This window comes from Oryctolagus cuniculus, chromosome 5, assembly GCF_051225735.1.
Source record: "Oryctolagus cuniculus isolate XC-2025 breed Fujian yellow rabbit chromosome 5, ASM5122573v1, whole genome shotgun sequence".
In the NCBI taxonomy this organism is placed as follows: domain Eukaryota; kingdom Metazoa; phylum Chordata; class Mammalia; order Lagomorpha; family Leporidae; genus Oryctolagus; species Oryctolagus cuniculus.
In genome coordinates, this window is record NC_142871.1 from 30869688 (window position 1) to 30887972 (window position 18285).

The following is an 18285-nucleotide window of genomic DNA, read 5'->3' on the forward strand; positions in this document are numbered from 1 at the left end:
CCATTCCTTAAATGCTTTCAATAGCCAGGACTGCGCCAGGCTGAAGCCTGAACCCCTGAACTCAATCCATGCTTCCCGTGTGGGTGGCAGGGTTCCACGCACTTGAGCTACACCTGCTGCCTGTCACAGTGTGCATGAGCAGGAAGCTGGATGGAAAGCAGAGGAGTCAGAACTGGAGCCAGACCCTCGGATGCAGGGTGTGGGCATCCTAGTGTGGCTTAGCCACTGGGTCGCACATCGCCCCTAGTTCTAGTCTTTTCAAACTGATGGCTAGAATTTCTCCCAACTCCACATCTCCTGGGATCATTTAGTCCTCATTCACAAATGTCTTCAGCTACCAACACTCAGCTAAGAGTCGCCAAATGACATGTGTAAAATGACATTTACTGAATATGCACCTGCTACTTTTATATGAAACTGAAGATACTGAGGCCATTTGGACTCTGCGCAAGGGGTTAAGTGGCAGAGTCGCCGCTGGAACTAGGTCCTTCTTAGCCAAGGGCAGACTGGTAAATCCTGACTCGAGACCACTCTCTAGAGTCTCAGGGGCCCTGTCGGTATTCTGGCCCCCAGCTTCACAAACACACCACGCAGGCAAACATGGGCCCTGGGCAGAAAGGGGGCTTGAGGGCAGGAGGGCCTTGAATGCATCCTCAGGAAACCTCCTGGACTTGCTGCAATGATTAAAAAAAATGATAAGTGTAAAACAACATGCTTCACAGAACTTTAGTCCTCAGAGCACTCTCCCCTGGCACTCCCTTGTAAATAGAATGTGCCTGTTCTGTCTTATCTCTGCCTGGCCCCAACCCCTGTCTTCCTTCTGCAGCTTCAATTAACCGCTTTCTGGTTCACATCTTGCTCCCTGGTTTGATGATTTAGGAATGTCATAAGGAATAACAAGCCCGAAAGGCCATGTTCATACCTGCCACTTCCGATTGTCCCAGCGTGCCTGTGTGCCATCTTGTCTGCCAGGATAAGAGACGATGCTGGAGCTGTCAGAGGCAGGAGTGGTCCTCAACCCTCGTCTTGTTCTCCATTTTTCACAGCTCTACTGCTGAGCTAATGGATTCCCATGGGCTGTGCCCGAGACAGGGTGAGAGATGATCTCTGGAAAGACAAGGATGTGTGCGTAGTCCTGCCCTGCCTATGTCTTAGCTGTTCTTTCCACTTCCCAGAGCAGGGCTCTGTTTGGTGGGTCCACTTAACTTTTCCCTTTCTATTTTTTTAAAAAGGTTATTTTATTATTTGAATAAGCAGAGTTACAAAGAGAGAGAGACAGACAGACAGAGAGAGACCGAGAGAGAAAGATATCTTCCGTACTCTGGTTCACTCCTCAAATGACTGCAATGGCCAGAGTTAGGTCAGATGGAAGCCAGAGCCAGGAGCTTCTTCTGGGTCTCCCATGTGGGTGCAGGGGCCGAAGGGCCATCCTCCGCCGCCTTCCCAGGCGCATTAGCAGGGAACTGGATCAGAAGTGGAGCAGCCTGGACTCGAACTGGTGCCCATATGGGATTAACCCACTACACCACAGCGCTGGCCCCACCCTTTCTAAACACATGGACAAGACCAATACGAATTTTCTCAGTGGTGAAAAACAGGGAAGAGAGAATATAAGGGAAGAATGTGGAAATGATTCCTTCTGCAAAAGGGGATATAACAATGAATTGATTTAATCAGAACCAAAGAGATCTAAAAGACCCACAAGGCTTGAAAGGGATTTAATTTCTTGCTGTAGACCATGTCAATATAGACAGAGGTCTGTTAAGAGGAAGGGATATTTGTTAATATCTTGTGAGCACGTAGGAGAAAATGTGCTCTTCAGAGGAAAGGCGAATTCCAGTTAGAGTGTTTGGAGAGCTCCTGAGTGGTGTACCGTTTTCACGGCACTGCCAGCATTCCTATGCCATGAACTGTACACACGAGCCCCTGAGACCTCTTGGGATTAAACAGTATCCATGTGACCGTGCCTGCACCTTGCCCGCTTACACCATACAAGGAACAGGACGTGCATCCCAAGAGAGTGAGGATCAGGCGAACCCTGATTCAAGAGAGGCAAGTGGGATCACTAGGACACGGATCGGGCTCAGCTTGGATGCAGTTCAGTAACTTCTTAATCGAGAATCAGTGGCAATGCCTTTCTCAGAGTGTACAGGCTTCTGGTGCCCATGATCATGGGTCATGCTAAAATCGGACGTTCTATATACGTTATGTGACTGCCCTCCATATTTTTCAACATTTCAGAATTCCAGTGCGATTCCTGAGAAAAGCTATTTATGAAGGAATAAGAGATTTATTTCAGTTCACGGTTTTGGAGGTTCACATCCATGAGGGCTGTGGATGGCAGTGGGAGTCAGGAGGAAAGAGACAGCAGCTGGGCAAACTTGGCTTTTTATTCATTTTTTAACATTTATTTATATATTTGAAAGGCAGTGTCAGATACAGAGAGACAGAGAGAGGGGGGAGAGAGAGAGAAAGGAGAGACAGAGGGAGAGAGACTTTCCATCTGCTAGTTCACTCCCCAAAGGGCCACAAAGGCCAGAGCTGGGCTAATCGGAAGCCAGGAACCAAGAGCCTCTTCCGGGTTTTCCACGTGGATATACAGGCCCAAGCACTTGGACCATCTTCTTCCGCTTTCCCAGGCCATTAGCAGGGTGCTGGATCAGAAGTGGAGCAGCTGGGACCCGAACCAGCGCCCACGTGGGATGTCAGCGTTGCAGGCAGTGGCTTTAACCCACTGAGCCATAGCACTGCCCCTCTCCCCCAACTTGGCTTTTTAAACCCAGCCTCTCCATGAGAACCACCTTCTGAGGGCACACCCCCAATGTTCTAAGCACTTGCCATTAGGTTCATCTGCTAAACATGAGAATCGTGTTAAGTTTCCACCCTCTCAGTTCCGTTAACTTGAGACCTTGGATTTTAAACATTTGCATGAGTTCAGGAGGCAAATAATACACAAATCATAGCATTGTGCTATCCTGAATAGACATATATATTAGACATACCTTGAAATAGCATTATGTCAGGGTGACATTCAGTTATGATGTCGTGTCTTTGAATACTGCTTCAAATGTTAGCAACTGTGGGCTGAGTTTTGAGATTACAAAGCAACAATGCTATGCTTACGAGCTCACTACAAGGGCTACTTCTGAGAACACAACTGAAGCCCTTTGTGGACTCAAACTATTGTGCCACAGGAACTGGACTAATGATGTCATAATTTTCATCATCCTATGAATACCAAATTCTATTGAAATGCCACTTCTTATCTGGGGACCTCAGATCCTTTACAGGTATTATCTGGGTTGAATGGAAAAAGCTAGACCCACCAGGGTGGAGGGACAGCTGAAATAACCCAATGAGTCACTCTCAACAGGAACAAAGACCCTCTTCCTGGTAGGGAGGAGTTGGTTTAATGCCAAGCACAACTCCTCTTGTCCCGTTTTGCCTGCAAGCAAGGAATGCTGAAATCCAACACTTGTCAGAAAATTCATTGCCCCTGTGAATTCTGATTTAATTCCCTGTCAACACTTGGCTGAAATGCTTGGCAAAGCATAATTTCATTTCACATCAGGAATATGAATATTTAATTCCTGGTTTCATTTCTGTTTCTGCTGCTATTAATGACCAAATAGGACCAACGACAAAAAGCCCTGAAATGGGTGTTATTAGGAACTGATGAGCAATGCTGGTTTTAGTCGTTAAGTTGGATGAGTTCCTTTTATTCGGAAAAGACGGCTGTTGTAAAGATTTCCCTTTTCTCTTCATTTGTCCATTATTCCCCACACTCCAGCTTGGGGTCTCCATAACCCTACTTCGGTGCCACTGCTGCCCCTCTCCCCATCACTGGGGAGGCCTGGGTCTTTTGTTCTCCCTGGGGCCTTGTTTTCTGGGAACAGCTGTTGACCAAGGTCACGCACGTTCATTATTTCCAACACACGGCAATGTTTTATTGTGTTGCATTTCTTGAGAAGGCTTTCCTGTTGAAACCAGGACAACCCCAGAGCTTAATGGTGGAAATTCCAAGCACCTTGGCAGGCGGGAGAAGGAGCTGCTGTATTTCCGTGAGTCTGTGGTTGTGAGATACACCGCGGATTTAACAAGCACATGGACAGGAGGAGACAAGCTCATTGTATTAAAGGTGCAGGCGGTTCTCCTTTGACTCACAATCAGCCGACATTTATTGGTGAGACTACAGAGCCGGTCTTCTCCGTCACCATCCGTGTTAGAACCTAAGGCTTTCTGGAATCTGTGATTCTTCTACCTGATTCAGGCCCCTGACCATCATGGATGGCAAAGATGAGACAGGCTCTTTTTAGTAACCCAGCTCCTCCGGCTTCTTTAGATCTTAGGATCGAGTATAACATTAGATATTCCTTTGAGCTTCTGTTGAAGGCCCACTGCTCAGCAACCGTATTCTCAGTTTCGAGAGGCATTTGGCATTGTCTAAGCTTTTAATCATAGAATTGGCCTGGATCTCCGTGGTGCCTTTCGATGGATTTCACTCCATGTCCTGAACCAATATGGGCCTTGGTTCTTGCTGCTGCAGAAACAGTGGAGGAGCAGACAATCTTCGAACGACGAACTCTTGCTTCCCATGGAGGGTTTCTGCGCACCTTGGCTTTCTGTTTTGCTCCTGGAGCTGCAGTGCAGCAGCATAATGTATCTTTAGAAATGTGCTTGATTCAATAAACAGGAATTCAGATTTCAGCTAAATGTAACTGCTTGTTCATCTAGAAATGCAAATAATGCAACAGAGAGAGTCTTGGTTTCCTGTCTTCTGCTTTAGGACCTTAGTATGTCCTATTTTCTTTGCAGCGACTGCCCTCCTAACTTCTCAGCATTCAGTTTTCTGCTCACAGGATCAGTTAGAGAAACCTCCCTGGCTACGCAACTTCCCACTCTGGTTTGTGTTACTTTCTTTGGAGCACCCATCACTATTGAAAGTTCTTTGTTTGTTGCTCTGATCGTTATTTCTGGAATAGAATGAAATTTTCAGAGCAGGAGTCTGGCCTATGATTGTTCACCTCTGTGCCCTGCTGTGTCCAGAAGTGTGACTGACACATGGTAGATACCTAATAAGTTAGAATTTTTTAGACACATGGAATGAATGAACAGACACCGTCTCTATGTACGTTTTCGACTTTGCAAACACTCAGCTAATGACAACATCTCACTGTATTCCCTGGCCTTTGAATTGTTTTACACAAAAACTTAAGTCACTCATCATGCTAAAAATGTTGAAAAGTATGCTGTGAAATTGAGGAAATATAGTCTTCTGAGAGTCCAAACAAATCAACACAGTTTTCTCAGCCTGGTGTCAAGTTAATCCTGTTAAGCGATTTATTTATTTATATTTTTTAAAGAGGTTGGAGAATAAAGAGACGACTAGAAAAGAATACGTGTGAGATCGGTGCTGTGGTGTAGAAGGTTAAGCCTCCGCTTGCAGCATGGGCATCCCATATAGGTGCTGGTTCATGTCTCAGCTGCTCCACTTCCGGTCCAGCTCACTGCCAATGACCTGGGAAAAGTAGCAGAAGATGGCCCAAGTGTTTGAGTTCCTGCCACCCATGTGGGAGACCCAGAGGAGGCTCCTGGCTCCTGGCTTTGGCCTGGCCCATTGTGGCCATTCGGGCAGTGAACCAGTGGATAGAAGTTTCTCTCTCTCACTCTCTCCCTCTCCCTCCTCTCTGTATCTCTGCCTTTCAAATAAATAGATACACCTGTAAAACAGAAAAAAGAACATGTGGAGCTTTTCAATTTTAAGCTCCCAAACACCCTACTGAGCAGGCTGATAAAATTTAGAAGAAAACGGTGTGGTTCTAAATAAGACTGTGTGTCTTGAGACGGGTCAGATTGGTCATTTTTCTCTTTCTAATTTGAATAAGTAAATATAGCTAGGCAAGGATGCCTCCACCCTCTGCTTAGCAACATTGTTTATTTGAGATTTTTTAATGAAGGAACTTTATATATATTTAATATGTAATATTATATAACATCTAATATTATATTAATACATATAAATATATAATATATATTATATTTTTAGGTGTGTGTGTGTTAGTGTGTGTATCTATTGCTCCGAAGTTCAGGAAAAATATTATAATAGGTATCTGTAAAATTCTTGGTTCTGGCATTTTAACTGTAATTGTTTAGAAATGCACAGCCAATATGTCTCATTTTCTAGCTACCCGAGTTTCCTTTATGATACCAGAACTATCCATGCAGAGCTCTGGATGCTGCTGTGTTTGCAAAGTGCCTCTCTAGAAGTAAATCAGATGGTTTGAATGGAAAACTCACCACAACAAAGCATAAATAACCTCCTAAATTAAAGACCACCTATCTAAGCCTTAAAGCTTCTGTCCGAGTCAATACTTGTTTTTAAAAGTTTTTTAAAACTTGTCTTTAAATTACAAGTTCAAATGCAAATCGCTCTGAGGATCTTTAGGAAAGATGGTGGACTTTTCAGCTGAGCTGGAAAGATTAAGAGATGGCCTCATTGTGCTCATTTGTAAAAGGAAAGATTTGGAACACTGGACCTTTGGATAATTATAAGTATAGTATTTTATTCTTTTTTGATTGCATCAAGAAAACCATATATGAATTAATAAAACAGGACTTCAAAAAGTTAGTGGAAAACTCACATTATCTTGTAGTTCAATTTTCCATGAACTTTTTGAAGACCCCTTATTTGCAATTAATACAGAAATCTAAGTATAGAGTGCTTGGGTTCAAAGGTCATCCTTGGCACCTGTTAATTACAAATAACTTGGGCAAGTTACTGCTTTACTCCTGCATTTGGGAAATAGAGATAACAACAGTTTCTAGGATTATATAGAGTATTAAATAAATTAATACATGTGACATACTCACAGAAGTGACTGGTACATAGTAAACATTCAATAAGCACTACTTATTTGCTTACTTCAGCGACAAGACAAAGATTTTTTTTTTAAAGTTTTGCTTGGAAGTAATCAAACTAAAAGCTATAAAAATGCATTTCATGATTATTTTCCATACTTGGGGGGAAAGACGATTTCTATCTTGCAAAAGAGTTCAAGAATTCCTTTATATCTTGATTTCTTTTTTTTTTTTTTTAATAAATAGAGAAGCATAGAAAGTCAACACCTAATGAGAGCTTAGCAGTCATCCAGACTGAAGATTCTTGAAGCTCTGAGGAGAAATCCTAGAGGTCCTTGGAGGTGACATGAAGGTCATCCTCAGGGTCACGCAGGGATGAGCCTCCAAGTTTCTCCTCTGCTTCAGCCCGAGGCTTTGCTCCCATCTGCTTTGTACACCGCAATTCTTGATGAAACTGTATCTGATTTAACACCAAGTTTCTCACTGAGTTTCTTCCCCTTGAAAACACTGGGGCCCAAGGAGGTTAATTGATACGCACGAGAACACATAGTGAGCTCATAAAATAATGGAGACCAGAAATAAAACCCAGGTTTCCTGACTGTTCAATAGACCACAGTCCACCATGCTACCATGGGAACTTTCAAAAAGATTAAAGCAAAAACAAACAACAACAATCAAAAAAAGACAAAAAACCCAGAGTGTCTCTAGGAAATACCAACGTGTTTTTACCAACCAAGGTTTCTTCCACTTGATAAAAACAGCCAAGACCAAACCAAAGGAACTAGAATTTAGAGGTTAGATAAGACACCAGAGATCGGGCCTTTATGTTGCTTTGTAAATTCTTCACAACCTTAATTTCATGTAACTTCCCCATCCATAGAAAAGTGAATAATTGCTTGTTTAGGAAGAATTCCAAGGGCCAAATAATTCATATGTGTCGACTACAACGGGGTATAAGGATAAAAAACTCCCTACAGCTCCAAGGCAAGCATTATAATTTGAAGTTTCCTGACAGTTTTTGCAAGAAAAGAAATACTAATCTTTCCTTTCCAGGCCAAATGCCAAGTTAGGTGCAGTAATTACCCTTTGCCCACTTTCTTTCCCCAAGCTGTTTTAATTAGATAAGAGCTCTGCCTTCATTTCCTTTTGTGAACTGAATTGTGATGTTACCACACACCTCTCCACAAAGTGTTCATGCTCCTGTTTGCTGAGTGTTTTTCCCTTTAGAATGGAAAAGGTTTTGACATAAGGATCAAAATGTTCTCCAAAGAGCAGAGGGTAGAGGGGCCAAATTTATGGTTTCACAAGGCGAGATGCGAGATCCCTCAGCTTCTAGCTGGTTCCAGTGACCAGGGGAGGAATCCAGTAAGCAATAGCTGCGTTGCTTGTGCTAACAGATTTGCAGGGGAGAGCTCCAATAAATTCTTCCAGAAGCAGTTAATTAGACCAGAGGCCTGGAGTTCATACCCGCGCCCACACATTTTCCTTCCACTCCTTGAAAGACTACCCAAAAAAACAACGGATCCATAGTCACAAATGGTCTGGCATTCATTGACTAGCACTATCTTTTTTTTTTTTTTAGATTTTATTTATTTATTTGAGAGGTAGAGTTACAGTGTGAGAGAGAGACAGAGAGAAAGATCTTCCTTCCGTTGGTTCACTCCCCAAATGGCCGCTACGGCCTGAAGCCAGGAGCCAAGTGCATCCTCCTGGTCTCCCACATGGGTGCAGGAGCCCAAGCACCTGGGCCATCCTCCACTGCCCTCCCAGGCCACAGCAGAGAGCTGGACTGGAAGAGGAGCAGCCGGGACTAGAACCCGGCACCCATATGGGATGCTGGCACCCAGGCAGGGGATTAACCTATTGCGCCACAGCGACCGGCACTACCTTATCAATACAATGGCTTTCCACAGCAGTGCCCAGTATTTATTACAAGCGAACTTTTGCACTCAGAGCAAACTGCCCTCCCTCCTAAATAGCAATGTGATTTTAGGCAAGGCTCTCAACCTCTGGAAGCATCTTTCCTTAGATTTACATGATTTTTTATTTAAAATATCCTGGAACTATCCATACAGCACATGTAATCTACTTTATAATTTTTTACACGGCCACACAGCCTTCCACTATATGGCTGTTCTGATGGATAGTTAGGCTGCATCCAGCCTTTTGCTCCCTGAGCCAATGCTACCACGTGGGTTGGTCATTTCTCACATATGAATAGGGCTCTGTGAGATGCCTTCTTACATTAAATGCATTTGCAGGGTTGAAAGATCTTTTGTGCTCAGAAGTTGGAAAGATAATGCCAACTCCGTAACTCCGCCTTTCAAATAAACCCATGGTGGGGTTTCGGAGCAGTACACAGAGTGCTGTTCCCAGGAGGTGAAGTTAGCCTCTGAGTGTAGTATAATGTGCATTTTTCTCATCGTAACTGAGGTTGAACATCCTTTCAGTTTTGAAGAACTTTTTTTTTCATTTTTCTGTTTGTAACAGCAAAAATCTGTAATTTTCTTTTTGTGCATTTTCTGTGTTTTTTTTTTTTTAATCAAAATGTAAAACTGCTTGTGCTTAGGGAAATTAGCCCTTAATATATTGTATCAATTGCGAATATGTAGATACCAACATATACGTATTAACAAGTAAAGTCTGACTTTTAACTTTGGACCTCATATAATTTTCCAAACAGAATTTTAGAGGCAGAGAGTGTGTGTGATCCCTTTCACTGGTTCACTCTCCAGACACCTGCAATGGCCAGGACTGGGTCTGAGAATTCAACCCAGTTCTCTCCCATGGGTGACAGGAACCCGACTACTTGAGTGTCATCACTGCCTCTCAGGGTCTGCATTAGCAGGAAGCTGGAGACAGGAATCAAACTCAGTTACTCCCACATGGGACTCGGGTATCTTAACTGCTAGACCAAACGCCCATCCTTAACCAGTTTTTAATAATTGTTTTATAGCTTCCAAGTCCTTATCATTTTTAGAAAGATCTTTCTCACTTTAAATTTTAAAAAACATTATATTTTTCAATTATCTTCTAAATATTTTGTGACTTCATTTTTTATATTTAAACATTTGATCCATCTAGAATTTATTTAATTTTAAGCTATGTATTAGAGATTGAACTCTAATTTATTTTTTCCAGATGGCTGCCTGGTTGTTTCAGTGTCACTGAGTAAACCAAACTTCAAGGGCAGGTGTTGTGGTGCTGTGGGTTACACTGTTGCTTGAGATGTCTGCATCCCATATTGAAGTGGCTGCTATTGAGTCCTATCTCTGCTTCCAATCCAGCTTCCTGCTAATGCAGCTGAAAGGCAGCAGATGATGGCTCAAGTACTTGAGTCCTTGCCACCTGTAAGGGAGACTTGGATGGGGTTTCTGGCTTCTCTCAGTCCCAGCTGTTTCAGATATTTAGGGGATGAACCAACAGATGAAAGGTGTCTCTCTCCCCTCACCCCCAACTCTGCCTTTCAAATAAATTTTTAAAAAACTTGGAAGAAAAGAACTTCAATTATGAAGCAAATGGCATTAAAACATAAACTTGGGGCCGACCATGTGGAGTAGCAGATGAAGCCGCAACCTGCAGTACCAGCATCCCATATGGGTGCTGGTTCAAGTCCGATCCAGCTCTCTGCTACAGCCTGGGAAAGCAGTAGAAGATGGCTCAAGTCCTTGGGCCCCTGCACCTGCATGGGAGACCTGGAAGAAGCTCCTGGCTCCAGGCTTCAGATTAGCGCAGTTCCTGCTGTTGTGGCCATTTGGGGAGTAAACCAGCAGATGAAAGACTCTTCTCTCGCTCTTGCTCTCGCTCTCTCGCTCTCTCACTCTCTCGCTCTCTCTCTCTTGTTTTCTCTCTCTGCCTCTGCCTCTCTGTAACTCTGCCTTTCAAATAAATAAGATAAATCTTTAAAAAAAAGAAACTTATTTTGTTTCAAAAAAACCTTTTTAAATTTTTTTTATTTGACAGGTGGTGTTATAGACTGTGAGAGAGAGAGACAGAGAGAAAGGTTCCTGGTCTTCCTTTTGTTGGGTCAGCCCCAGATGGCCACTACGGCCGGGGCTGCGCCAATCCAAAGCCAGGAGCCAGGTGCTTCCTCTGGGTCTCCTGTGCGAGTGTAGGGGTCCAAGCACTTGGGCCATTCTCCACTGCTTTCCCGGGCCACAGCAGAGAGCTGGACTGGAAGAAGAGCAACCGGGATTAGAACCTGGCGCCCATATAGGATGTCAGGGCTGTAGGCGGCGGATTAACCAAGTGAGCCACGGCGTCAGCCCCTGAAAATTTTTAAATCCATGCACAAAAAGACTCTTCAAAAAGTTAATGGGAAAATGCATATTAGAAAAAAAAAAAAAACTAGAGCAGCGGGCATTGTGGTACAACAGGTTAAACACTGCTTGGGATACCTACATCCCATATTGGAGTGCCAATGAGTCTGGTTAAGCTGCCGCAGGCAAAGCTGCCGCAGGCAATGCAGGCATCTCATAGAGGGCAGGTTGGATTTCTGACTGCTCCACATCTGATCCAGCTCCCTGTTAGAGAAAGCAGTGGAGGATGGCTCAAGTGCTTGGGCCCCTGCATCCACATGGGAGACTGGAAGAAGCTCCTGGCTCCTGGCTCCTGGCTTCAGTCTGGCCCAGCTCTGGCCGTTGCTGCTATTTTTGGGGTGAACCAGTGTATGGATGATCTCTCTCTCTCCCTCTGTAACTCTCCCTTTCAAATAAAATAAATAAAACTTAAAAAAAAAAGAGTTTTAGTTCTGGCTGTTCCACACTTGCAATCCTGCAATCCAGCTTCCTGCTAATGTGACTGGGAGCTGTGGACCAAGTACATGAGTCCCTGTCACCCACCTGGGAGACCTGGATGGAGTTTCTGGCTCCTGCCTTCAGACTGCTTTGGTCCTGGCTGTTGTTGGTTTTTGGAGAGTGAACCAGTGAATAGAAGATCTCTGTCTGTATGTATGTCTGTGTTTCTTTCCCTGTCCCTCTGTCTTTCAGATAAATAAGTAAATAAACCTGTCTTAAAAAAAAAAAGAAAACCTTTGGTTTTTGTCAGTTGTTTTTACAGCAAACCAAACTTATCATTTGATTCCAGTCTCTGTGAACTTCTGGAAGTATCCTTATGTTTTGATAATTGTTGAAGACTCTAGTCTTTTCCACTAATTTTTGTCTATTCTTATGCAAAGACAACTTTGTTTTAATCATTAGAATTTTATAATATGCTTTAATGTCTAATAGAATATCTTATGGTTTTATCTCTGAAAATTTTCTGGCTAATGTTGCTTGTTTATTTTTCCATATGAACTTTAGAATCCATTTATATGGTCCTTCTCGCTCAAACAAAATCAATTAGTGTTTCTTCAGGGGATGAAGAGCACATTAAAATTTTAAATTGCTTTAGGAAGACTTTACATATTTATGAAGTTTAACCTATTTATTGAAGAATCTACTATGTTCTCCGTTTAACTTTTTTTGTGTTCCTCCGTAGCATTTTGAGGTTTCTACTTATAGACATTATAAAATATAGATTATATAAAAGGGATTATAATGTTACTACATTAGAGAGTTCTTAGAAGGATTAAGTGAAGATAATACACAGTACCTGGCCATAACATATACTCCAAAAAAATAGAATGTATGACCAATGCACGCTTATTGCCATATCCTGGAATATGTGTGACTAATTCAATAAGATAAGTTGGTCTTTCAATAATTTCAAATTTCCACGGTTCTGACTCACAGTTGGCTGTTCCCTTGAAATAGGAAGTATTTTTCCTACCTATGCCACACTCACTTATGTCCTACTCACCTCTGTGGTAGGTTTGTTGAGGTGACCAAAAGCCCCACGGAGGGTAGCTGGGGGTATCCTTGTCCTGCATGAGATGAACTGGTTCTGGCTGCCCTGCCTGTCCAAGGGAGGGATCAGCAGCTGGGAGAGGGGACGTCAGGGGGTCACATTTCTCATCTATCTGCACAACTGTGGACAAGACGGAGAAAATACTGCCAGATCCATGATCAATCTCAAGGATATTTTACTTCAGTTTCAAAGGAAGATCACCCTCTGAAGGATGGTAGGGGCTCATCCATGACATGCAGAGTCCACCCAATATTTCACGTCCAGAACCCCGCACCCATCTAGTATACACCCTAGGACACATTCGCTGTATACTCAGGACTGAGACAATGTTTTCCTTGTTTTATCAAGTTTATCACTCTGAAGTGGGTGTAATTATCCCATTTTACAGATAAAGTAACTGAAGTTCTGGGTCAGAGATCTAGAAACTACCGAAAGTGCTGCTAGAGATTTGCTTGCCTCCCAAGTCTGTGATTTGGCCACAGTATCTAATTTAGCATATTTGAAGAAGTTAAACAAGATTAACTGTAAAATGCATTGCAATTCTATTTGACTGCATGTTAGTGCACGCTCCTTCATGTGGAACTGAGGCTAGGAACTATTGGTGCACACATTCTTTTTGTTAGCAAAAATCATACCTCAGCAAAGGGTTACAGTTCCTGGTTTGAAAGTCAGCCTGAAAAAGTCCAGGGAAATTTAACAATCATTTCAGCTGCATTTGCCTTCCAGGGTCAACATTTACATTTTAAAATGTGATCTGAAAAATCCCATAGCATTAATATCCAAAGAGTGCTTTATTCAATCACTTGTCTTATTTTAAGAATACCTTCATTTTTTTTGTTACAAAAACAAAAAAACCCCTTACATATGTCACACCCACATCTGGCCTTTCCCAGGTAAACTACACAGCCTCTGAGAAAGAAATCAGCAAACGGAAAAGATGGTCCAGCAAATTCCTTATTCCCCCAGGGCAAAGCATGTGGCCAATGAATCAGGAGAACCATCGCCCAGGGAAGAGCACACTCAAGGCACTGAAACATGATTCATGAAGCAGAAGGGTACCCCATGATCATAAAAGGCGAATGAACAAAGCCAGAATTCCTTTTATAGGTTTCCACTGATGCCATCAGCTTGGGCTTCTGTGTGCCTGGCCGGGCTTGTTGTGTAAAGAATTTAGGCTTTGTCACCAAAGCACCTGGAGGGAAGACTGTGATTAGGAATGGCAGGTCTGGGGTCCAGCATCCAACATCAGGCACTGGCAAGGTCAGTGTCAGTCACACTGATGGTCCAACAGGGGAAGAGGCATGAAATCTGGGGGACCTGCTCTGGGAGCAGTTGGGGATGGTGGCTGCACGAGGTGTCAGAGGACCTCAGTTCCAAAAAAAAAAGCAAATTTTGGACTTTTTCCTAAAGGAAGTGGATTTGGCAGACAAAAATAGTGACTCACTGAGGTATAAGGGGAAGTCTTGCTCCTGGGCCCCCCATAGGTCTGCCTTGCTCATTGCTGTATTGTCTTCAAGAGCAGGTCCTCTGCTTGGCCCATAAGAGGCACTCAATTAAGCTTGTTGAGTGAATAAATGACACATAAGGCAGACACCCAGTTTTTATGAATGTAGGACACGTGGAGAGTGAGGTTGACTTGATGCTGAGTCACCTGAACAGTGACTAAGGACACAGCTATCCTGACGCCTGGGGTGGGGCTGCACCTGCTGGTGGCAGTCAGTCATGGGCTCAGGTGGAGGAAGATGAGGAGTAGGCAGGTACTTTCTTACTCATCCTTTGAAAGCTTTACTTTATTATTGGGTTTTCGTTTTTGATCAACACATTTGATCTGTTGACACATTGACACTGTTTTGTGTTTCTTCAACTTCCATGGAGCCAAAATGGTAGGCTTTTATTAGAGAAGTCATGTGTTCCAAATGTCCAGAGTCCACAATCTAAGGGCTTACCTTGAAGTTTCACTCTATTTAATACTTGCTATGTGGCTGGCATTGTCTAGGTCTGGTCTGTCCAGTACCACTATGCCTCCGAGTAATACTTAAAGGTAGATAGATATTAGATCCACTTTACAGCTGAGAAACCTGAGCATCAAGTTCAATGTCTTGCCCAAGGCTACATGGACATGAAATGCAACATGAGCATCAAACTCAGAATCTACCACCTTTCTCCAAGCCACCTGGACATGCGACTCTCCCTAAGTCAGCACTTCCCAGCCCTTATTGTGCAGATGAGCCACATTGTTAAAACTCAGATTGGGGTTCAGAGTTTGAGATAAGACCAAAACTCTGCCCATCAGCGTCTAGGCTGCTGGTCTCCACACTGCACATTCAGTTAAAAGAGTTTGCAGAAGGGTTGGTTAGCAAGGAAGTAGTTTCAGCATGGTGGACCATCTGGCGTCTGTCACATCTCCTTAGCTCTGCCATCATAGTATGAAAGCAGAAATCTGGATTTCATAGAGTTTTCTTTAAGTTTTTTATTTTTATTTATTTGAAAAATGGAGAGTGGGAGGGAGAAGAGAGAGAGACAGATGGAGAGAGAGCACACACGCACGAGAGAGAGCGAGAGAGAAGGAGACAGAGCGAGAGAGAGAATCTTCCATCTACTGGTTCACTTCCCATATGTCCCCAATAGCTGAGACCGGGCCAGGCCAAAGCCAGGAGCTAAGAGCTCTATCCAGGTTCTGATGTGGGGGTCAGGGGACCAAGTACTTGAGCCACCTTCTGCTGCCTCCCAGGGTGCCCATTAAGAGGACGTTGAACTGGAAGCAGAGACAGGACTTCAGTCTAAAGCATTTCAGTATGGGATGCAGGCCTCCCAAGTGCCAGGGTAGGCTGCTGTTCCCAGCATCCATCCATTGCCAACATTTAGCTCATGGATCTTAGTTCCCTGCCACCTGCCACTGGATTCTGGTCTAGAAAATTCTGTGGCTTTGATATCCAGGGGATAAAAAGCTTCTGAAAGAGGGTGGTCAGAGGTCTGAGACTGGTGAGGCCACACCAACCATGACAGGCAGCCGACGGAAGAAAACGAGGTGCAGCTGGGTTTGCTTCTGTGACAGCCTTTGTCACTTCAGCAAGGTGACATTGTCCAACACTGTTGCTCTCTCTCCGTGCATGTCTTGGGGTTTTTAAAAGAGTACTTGACTCACAGGGTTAAAGGTAGCAGAGAAAGCAAAAAGAGGATGCACACACTTGTGAGTTTTCGTGTTCGGACGTTAGCATCACTGATAGAAGCAAGGTGTTAGCAGCAGGGCCTGCAGAGCAGGACTGGGGCCTAGAGCTGCCCCACTCAGAGATCGCCTGCGAGAGATGTTGCCCATCATTGTCCTGTGCTCCCAGACAACCACACAATTTTGAGAAAAACCCTTGGAAGAACTGAGAGCTAAGTGTAGTTCTGTAAGGTCAAGGTGAAGTCAACACAGAGTCTTCTTAAAGACGTCTTTTTAGAGCAGGGGCCAGTAATCCTTGGGAGACCTGTTCACGAGACACAATGACAAGGTGGTTATTAATGTAGTAATCATGATTGATAGCTGACATTTTTATATGGTACTTACCATGTGCTCAGTGATTGTCTAATTTTTTTTTTTTTTTGGCAGGTAGAGTTATAAACAGTGAGAGACAGAGAGAAAGGTCTTCCTTCTGTTGGTTCACTCCCCAAATGGCTGCTATGGCTGGAGCTACTCCGATCCGGAGCCAGGAGCCAGGTGCTTCCTCCTGGTCTCCCATGCGGGTGCAAGGCCCAAGCACTTGGGCCATCCTCCACTGCCCTCCTGGGCCACAGCAGAGAGCTGAACTGAAAGAGGAGCAACCAGGACTAGAACCCGGCACCCATATGGGATGCCGGAGCCACAGGTGGAGGATTAACCAAGTGAGCCACGGCGCCGGTCCCTGTTTAACTTTTTATTTTAAGTTTTTTTATTTATTCAAAAGGCAGAGAGACAGAGATAGGCAGAAAGAAATTTCCCATCTCTCCACAAATACCCACAATGACTAGGGCTGGGCCAGGCCAGGCCAAAACCAGGAGCTAGGGGACTCCATCCAGGTTGCCCAAGTGGGTGACAGGGGTCCAACCACTTGAGCCATCTCTTGCTGCCTTCCAGAATGTCCATTATCAGGAAGCTGGAGCAGGTCACAGACCTGGGACGCAAACGGCACCCTGATGTGGAGGGTGGACATCCCAAGCAGCATCTTAACCATTGTGCCAAACATTCGCCCTGGTCTAATGTTTTTTTAATTGGAAATCTGTTTAACTTTCACAGCCACTTTATGGGGTAGGCATGATTATTATCTCCATTTACCAGATGAGGCAAAGACACACAGAGAGGGTAAATAACAAATGCCTGGTACCACCCTTGTTTCAAGTGGCAGCATGGTCTGGCTCCAGCATCCTTGTTTTTGATCACCATCCTGGAAGCGTTTACCCCAGGCTCTCTAGGTTCTGGGGATACAATTAGCCTGGCCAGGCGTGTGGACAGTGGTAGGGGTGGGGCTCTCCCAGGAACCAAATGGGACTCTGGGGATTTGTAATCCTTCTATGCTGCCGGGTTACGACGGAGAGCAAGCATGATTCATGTGAAAATGGAAACAGATATTTATGTCCCCATATTTCACACGAACTAAGCACTCTAGCCGGAGCCTTGGCCCAGGAGCACAGCCCACTGTGCAAGGCCGGGCCCTTGTCTGTTTCCACAGAGATTCATTTTCAGAAGCATGTGGGGGTGGCACACATATTTCTGGATCTTTTCTGTGTGGGTGATGACCCTGGCCTCCGGTGTGGATGGTGCACAGGCAATGTGAAACAGAAACATGCCCCTTAAGGACCAGAGGGAAATGTCATTTGAACGAGGTCTCCTGAAATTAGTGCCTCTGACTTCTTGGATCCCTCTGGGTCTTGAAAAATATTTTGGGTGCTTCCCCACGTTATGATTGTTGCTTTTTCTCCCATCACTCATCTTCTGACAACTAAACAGATGTTTTAAAATTGAATCTGGAAAAGGAATGTTTACAAAGGGAGATCCCAACTCTATAGACCTCAGACCATTTGCACTGGAAAATCGGTCTCACTGTGGGTGCCCACACTTGTGTATTTCCTCATCAGTGAGGCCACATTTCCTGGATATTTCAGAATTCCCTTCTTACTCACAAGAGGAGCACTGAGCCTAGAAACGTTCCACTACTTTTTCTCAAAGAATAATGAATGATACACACACAGCCTATAATGTCAGTAAACCTTACATCACATGATGCATGACTGTCATTTGCAATGCAGATTTCCTTTCCTTTTTGGTTGACTCAATACTAAGAGTTTTAAAGTATGAGACCTTTCTGAATTTTATAAGAAACTGCAGCTCACAGCCAGAGTTTGCCCAATTTCTATGGGATGGACAGCCAAGAAAATCATCATAAATAGTTGTTTAGTTAAATGAGAGTTATAGAAAAAAATCCTAAATTTCTTTCAACATACTTTTAAAGTAGTTTCTTAATATGTTATGAGAGTCAGTGCAATCAACTAGAAAAACACATTCTATTCCAGGAATTTGTATCCCTGGTCCAGTCTCATTGATCAACACTAGAAGATTTTAGT